We start from the raw sequence: 6,655 nt of genomic DNA, 5'->3' as shown, positions 1-6,655 counted from the left end.
ATCGCCCACAGGCCATTGTGGCAAAGCTGGGAGTTAGACTGCAGCAACTCCCAAGTTCCCTGCCTTCCTGGAGACCACGCTCCCTCTGTATAAAGCGCTGACTCTGGGCCCCCAGCCAGAAAGCAGCTCCTGTGCCTCTTCCGCTGGGACCTCGTTCCTCTTGGACTCTCCCCCCAGCCTGCCTGGGAGCGGTTCCAAAAGGACAGCGCTGCTGATGTCAGGACGAGATGGATGTTGGCTGGCCTTGCTCTGGGAGTTGTGGTTTTTGGAGGGTCCAGTGCTCGAAGCAGCTGGAACAGGATGTGCTGGAGAGCGTTTCTTCCTGGCAGGGCGGTGGGGGAGGTGTCTGGCCGAGGGCTTGCATTTTTCGGTGGGATGGCAAAAGAGGCCGAGCTGCTAGAAGGAGGCTTCTTGCTGCGTGAGCGGGGTTGGATTTGCCTGAGGTCATATGTGAGTCATTGCACTCAGGAGTCTCCTGATTATCATATCAGTAAAACTTGGTGTGTCTCTGTCTGATGTCTGATAACCATCTTGCTGGCGCTGGCAGGGAAGCCGTTGCCCAAGCCATCCCCAATTACTTGGAAGCTGAATGAACTGGCTGGAACAGGAGGCTGGGAGAGCGATTTGAATGGCATCTTTTTAAACCGCTTTTAAGGAAAGTGAGTTGTAGTCGTGGATGCTGCCTTGCTGAGCAGACACCAAGCTGAATGTGGCAGGCAAGGGGGATGCCACGTATGCAACCTGTGGTGCCCGGCACCAACCCTACTCTTCGCATTATGTCTACATCTCAAGGTCCCAACTGAAATCAGGGTCTCATTGTACCAAGTCGAGTCCCTGCCCCAAAGAGCTGACAGTCTTCATAAAAAAGAAAAAAGACAGAGTGGAAGATGGTAGTTGTGGAGGGGAGGTGGACCTGGCCCCACCACAAGTAAGTACTAGGTTCAGGGCTGTCGGGGGCTCTACCCACTGGCCCTTGCTGCTTCCCAAGACCTGTATCTGACTCGTAGGGAGCCGAAACTTGTGGTAGCGGGTGTAAATCAAGCTGCAGGTCTGGCGTGGGGTCTTGGCCGTGGATTCTCGGTATCTACCTTCTACGCCGCACTTAAGTGTCCTGAAAGAGGGCTCTGTGGACCTGAACGACAGGACTCCCCTCTGCAGGTGGCGATTTGTAAGGGGGGGAGGATGGCATATTGCAGCTTGCATTAGGGCAGGGAAGACTGCCCTCTGAGATGCCTACCTGCTACTGCATGGCACTTCTCTCCACCTGGTACTCCTCACAGACTTAATCTATAGCACGTTGCACGCTGCTGCTTGTAACAGCGGGACGCAAGCCTGTGGCAATCTAACCCTGGAATGGCTTGGCTGGTTTTCCAGGCTCCCGGGGAGCGAGTTCTTGTAAGGCACTTGATCTGTCCGGGAGCCTCTTCAAAACATTTTTGTGAGCTCTGTAAGGCCATTTTGCAACTGCTTGAGGCTGCGGGTCTCTTCTGGACCACGAGCACGTTCCTTCGCTCTGCTGTGGGCTCTGAGGGTCTTTGCTAGCCAAAGGGCTTTGGTGAAAATGAGTGAGCCTATGCAGCAATGAGAGGGGATGGGGCAACCCTGGGGTGTCAGGCAGTGGAAAGCATGGCTGTGGCTTTGCCTAGCCAAGGGAAAAGGAAACCTGTTACCACAAATGTTGTTTTTGCTTAGCACAAGTGTCCCTGTCCTAGAGGGTTTGGTGGTACTTTAACCGCAACCAACGTGCTCTTAAACGCGATGCTTCCTTTAAAGAGAGTCGCCCTACACCTGTCCTGCCCTTCGCTGAGTCGGCAGCCGAATGAGCAGAGTCCCCTGCTTGTGCCGTCCTGGACTGCGTCACTAAGAGCATCTCCAGGGCTCCCCTTGGGTCAGGCTTGGCTGTTCTCAGGACCAGGCTGAGGTTTCTCTGCTTTTGCTACTGCATCCCTGAGCGTGTCCCTTGTATAGTTCCAGGAAGGAGGAAAATGTCACGTTATCCCCCTCCCGAAAAATCCTGCTCTTGGTCCCTCTCTCTTGGCCCCTGTTCTGGTAAGTCAGATTCTGAGGAGGGGAAAGCCACGTGTCCTTGGGGGCCCTCTGCCTGTGGTTGTGGAGGGAAATTTTGAACATTTTCCCTGCAAGTTTGCATTGCTCTTCCTAGAAACCAAGATGCCCCTTTTAAAGGGTAAAGCATTTGCCCAGTCATCTCTGAGTCACTTTTGCAGGTCAGCCCTGAAGAAATTGGCCGGGTGAGGCTTTCCCTTCCATCAATCTTGCTCTGAATAAGGGTGGAGGGGGTGGAGAGCTCTCATACCGCTGGGTCCTATCTATGTTAGCGTCTTCACCACAGTGCCCTGGTAGAGCTGTGTCCGTGGGGGAGAGGTTTGAAAATTCCCAGGGCAGATATGCAGGAAGATCAAAAGCTTACCAGGAAAACCAAGAGAAGGTGCAGTTGCATTCTGACTGTATAAAGATGACTCTGGTTGCTTCCTGTGTGAAACAGCATCTGCTCACAGCAATGACAAATAGCGCTTCTGCTCCTCTTAGCACTGCGTGCTTCGTCAAGCTATGGGAGAGCAAGCCAGGTGTCATTTGGGCTGGACTCTGCAGTTGAGGCTGAAATAGCAGTTATTGGAGGTGCCCAGGTTCTGCCCTCTCTTTTGCTCGTGCAACCTTTCTGCAAAATCTGTGGTGTTGTACAGTGTGGCGAGACCTGTCTTTGCCCTGCAGGCCCCCCTTCGTCGATGGGAGGGGGGGATCTTTCTGTGCTTCACGCTGACCAAACCTGGCAAATCGCTGACCTGACCAGCCTTTGTCCTATGGCATGTTTCTGTGTCCTGTGCTTCTAACCAGAAAAGGGTAATAACTTTGCATTTTGGGAATGAGTCCTCCCACCCTTTCTGCATCTGGGTACGTGAGCAGAAGCGCACTGCTGTACAGAGAGCAAATTCCTGCACTGGATGAACAGATTTAAAAACAAACAACTGGCCTTGCCCCTGAGACCTGCACTAGAACAAGACTAAATGCACTGGCTGTTCCTGTGGACGAAGGTTACTTGGGAATAAAAGCAAAGAGATGACCCCTGGTTTGGATTATATTATGCTAACCTTTTTTTTGCACCCTCCCCCCCAAGGATGATCCATCGCCATTACAATGATGCCCAGCTGTTTGCTGGAGGTACCGTACTAAGCCATGGTGGCTTTTGCAGTATTACTAGTCCCAAACCTTCAAAAAGCACGAGTCCGGTTCAAACCCATGACTGTTGTTGTCTGTCTCCAGATGTTTGAGCAATTCCCACCAACATAGCCAGAATCTCCCTTTTTTCTTAATCCACAGGAAAAAGCGCTGGAAGGATCTCAAGAGGTCACTTAATCCAACCGCCTGCACAAGGCAGGGTCATGCTGGACGAAACCATCCCACACAACTGTTTGTCCGACCTGGACTTACATTTGCAATGACGGCTGTTCCACAACCGGGCTAGGGAATCTCTTCTGAAATGTAATTACCTTCACAGTTCGATAGTTATTCCTAATATGTAATGTGAATTATGATGTGGGGGGGAAAAAAATTGGCACTGGGGGCTTTAAACAAAATGCAGTCTATCTCGAATTGTGATAACATCAGGAGAGTTGATACCATAACTGGCTGCTTATGTGAGGCAGGACATCTAGGAAGGAGAAATGAAATGCAAAATGGGAAATGATTGGCTGGGCTGCAGTACAGCAGGGAGTCTGAGGGTTACAGTGGATTATAGTGAGTCATTAATATAATATTGTAACAAAAAGCTGACTGCGTAGTGGGATATGCAAGTCACAAGAAGCGAGACGTGAAGAAAGGTAATATCAGTAACGTACATGCAGGTAGACTTCCGAATTCCTCTCTTGGGATTTGTTTCCACTGGGGTAAATAAAAAATAAAATAATACTTCCTTACAAAAGATGTCTGAACATGAGCTAGAAAATCTCTGGTCACAGACTTGGAAGAGGAAGACCGTAATTCCCAAACTGTGGCTCTATTTGGTCAATATATTTGATGCCAAAAGGTTTAAAGTGACACAACTATGGAGGTCCTCCCAGAACAGGTGGAGACCAGACCTGGCCGGGAGGGGTGCACTCATATCAGAAAAGGGGAAGCAGTGCTGCTAATCCTGTAACTGTGAAGTGCAACCTGATGATTTTAGGCAATAACCAATGTCTGCCTTGTGTACCTTGGTATTTCTGAAATGCCTGCTCCACCCAAGGATCTGAGAAGTGCTTGGCAAGTGCTGACATTTGCCACACCCCTGTGTTGCTGCAAGCTTTTCTCTGCCTAAACCAAAGGCATGGTCAAGTGACTTGCCCCAGGGTTTGCCACATTTGGAAGTGGAGCACCGGAGACTTGGTCCCTGCTTTCATATTTGGGTTTTCTCGCGCTGTCTGACTAGGCAGCGTCTCCGAAGGCTGCTTACAGACCCATGGCTAATGCTACCTGTTAACCCTTTTCGTGTTCCAAAAAATTGGAAAGGACTTTGACACACACCTGGTTGTTATTTGCTTTTTTTACTTTTTTTTTTAAAGCCTGCTTTTTGTCACTAACCTTTGATGTAAAGGGTCACAAGTCCAGACCCCTTTGTCTGGGATTTGCCTGTCCCTTCCCTCCCCCGCACAATCACAAGCCAGTCCACTTCTGATCAGGAATGTTGTTCTACTTGTTACCTCCTGAACATTTGGTATAAGAACCACTTTGGGTTTGGATTCATACATTTCCCCCCACCTTTTCCTGCACCCCAAATGCCTGCAGGAGGTGAAATGACTGAGCCATATTCTTTGTCTGAGCTAACTGCAGTAAGAGCAGAAATGGTGGAAAGTTAATTTATACTTCTAAAATAAGCTCACATATCCCCTTAACACTGGCCCAAAATCATTTCTAAGTCTGGCCCTGGTAGGGGATAGAGATCTATGTAATCTCCAACTTTTTGTGGCACTTCACATCTGGGTTTGGGATCTGAATGCAGTGGTTTGTGCCTGCCTCCCCTTGATCAATGGTGTGTGACTGGTCAGCAGAGCTGCTATGGGGGCAGTGTGCTCGTTCATGGCCGCAGCTCAGAGGAATGCACTCCTACTCCAGACCTCCTGTCTCTTGGGGTTGGATATGAAAGAGCTTGTAAAAATACTTCGCTGGAGAGGAAGTGACAGGGGTGGTGGCAGTGGTGGCGGGATTCTGGCAGCTTTGTGTGAATTACTAATATTTATTCCAGTAATCCTGAAGGACCAGCTAAGAATAGGGCCCCATGGCTGGAGGCACTCTGCAGAGTCATAGACACTCCCTGGTGCTTATAATCAAACTAGACAAGGGAGTTGGAGGGTGGAAGAAAAAGGTACAATGCACAATCAGTGAACTGTGCAATGGGAGTGAACACCGCTTTCCATGAGTGACCAGAGGCATATTCCACCTGGCCTGTAGACAGCTGGTTTTCCAAGGAGTCCCTTGGTGACATTGGACTCTTCAAGCGTGGCATATAAACAGATCCAAAATATTTGATGTTTGTCCCCAACTATCATCGGCACGATGACTGAATGCACTCTTTCTACCCAGGGAATGGGGATTATGGTAGATTTTTCTGTAGATTTCAAGGTATTGCAAAACACTGGTGGGTAACGGAGTTGGTTGGTTGATGGATTGGCTGTTGTTCAATCAGCCAAGCCACCAGTCCTGCAAATACTTACATTGCATGAGAACCTGCTCTTTTAAGCCATTTCATTTTGCAGGCCCAAACATTCACCTAAAGTTTGGTCCATCATCCGTGGTTTTGGGTGCTCATCTGGGGCATTAATCTGCCTATGAATGCTCATGTGGCTTTGAGCAAACACTCCCTTGGCCATGCGGTGATGCCAGAAGGTTTCAGTCTTGCTGGAGCTGGAATTTTACTACTGAGGAAAATAGTAAAACGGAGGGTGTAGGAATGATGCTGGATGGGGAGAACACAAAGTAGATCTTGCTATGTCAAGGGTAGTCAGCTAACAGCTCCTGCTTTTGTTGCTGTGGTCCTTTTTGGGTTGTTCCTGACAGTGTGAGATGCAGGGAAGCCAGGGTGTATGTCAAATGTGGGGGGGGAAAGGGGTGGGAACATGGTTTAATTTAGAAAAGAGGTTAGCTCTGCCTGTATGTGAACATAAGATCCACCGTACGAATGGTGTCTAACCATTTCATTTGAGGCACGTTATGATCTGCAGTTTACAGTAAAATTTATGAAAGGAAGTCTTTGGAGTGCAGAAAGTAATCTTGGATTCTCAGCGGAAATGAGGTCTTCACATCAGCCGTCAGAGAGTATTAGATGCAGGTTGTCACCCACATTTTCCTAGTTTTGGCAGGTTGGGCTCTATTCTACTTTAACCCTTGCACTTAGGCTACTATAGTACTGAAATCCCCTTGGATTTGCAGGAAGGAGGTTGGGTGGGGAGGAGAGATGGGGCAGAAGGCAGGGAACAGTTCTGACCCCAGAGCTAGAGTGATGCAAACTACAACCCTGATCCACTTGTTCTAGCTGTGAGCAAGGGGTAACAATATAATAGTCATACTATTCTCCTGATGGTCCCTGCAAGCTTGGCTGTGCCCACATTTGGATAGCAAAAGTTTGCATCTAGGCCATTATCTCCACTCTGGCCTCCTGGGAGGT

At 49.2% G+C, this 6,655-nt stretch overlaps 1 long non-coding RNA gene across 1 annotated transcript; it reads left to right on the top strand.

Annotated features, from left to right (window-relative positions):
- Nucleotides 1-74: 74 nt before the first annotated feature.
- LOC109286621 lies at nt 75-3,559 on the top strand. Its single transcript, XR_002094638.1, has 2 exons — nt 75-659; nt 3,337-3,559. It is a non-coding gene; the product is annotated as an uncharacterized LOC109286621 (long non-coding RNA).
- Nucleotides 3,560-6,655: the final 3,096 nt, after the last annotated feature.

The sequence above is a fragment of the Gavialis gangeticus genome, unplaced genomic scaffold, assembly GCF_001723915.1.
Source record: "Gavialis gangeticus isolate Ggan-Ray unplaced genomic scaffold, GavGan_comp1, whole genome shotgun sequence".
In the NCBI taxonomy this organism is placed as follows: domain Eukaryota; kingdom Metazoa; phylum Chordata; order Crocodylia; family Gavialidae; genus Gavialis; species Gavialis gangeticus.
This window is presented reverse-complemented; position numbering and strand designations above follow the sequence as displayed.